The sequence below is a fragment of the Merops nubicus genome, unplaced genomic scaffold (assembly GCF_000691845.1).
Source record: "Merops nubicus isolate BGI_N331 unplaced genomic scaffold, ASM69184v1 scaffold42027, whole genome shotgun sequence".
NCBI lineage: Eukaryota > Metazoa > Chordata > Aves > Coraciiformes > Meropidae > Merops > Merops nubicus.
This window is the reverse complement of record NW_008620393.1, coordinates 1,440-1,735: the sequence shown is the minus strand read 5'-3', so window position 1 is coordinate 1,735 and position 296 is coordinate 1,440.

Sequence of the window (296 nt, the reverse complement as noted above, 5' to 3'; positions counted from 1 at the left end):
GCCCCCTCCCCAGCTCCTGCTCCACACCAGCCCCCCTGAAAATCTCATCTCCTCCCAGCAGTGTGCGTGGCATGGCTCTGCCTCATCAGCCCCGTGCCCTGCGCTAGCCCCGACCCCCCTCCCTCCTCAGGCTTCTTCATGTGAGAGGAGTTTTTCCCCTCCTCCTTTCCCCTTTCTCCCTCTTCAGCGTTTGCAAACGAAGCTTCCAGATCCACCCGAACACTGCCAGCCTCTCTGGGCACTGCCAGCTCTGGGGAGCACCAAACCTGGCCCTCGACCCCGACCTGCCCCCCGTT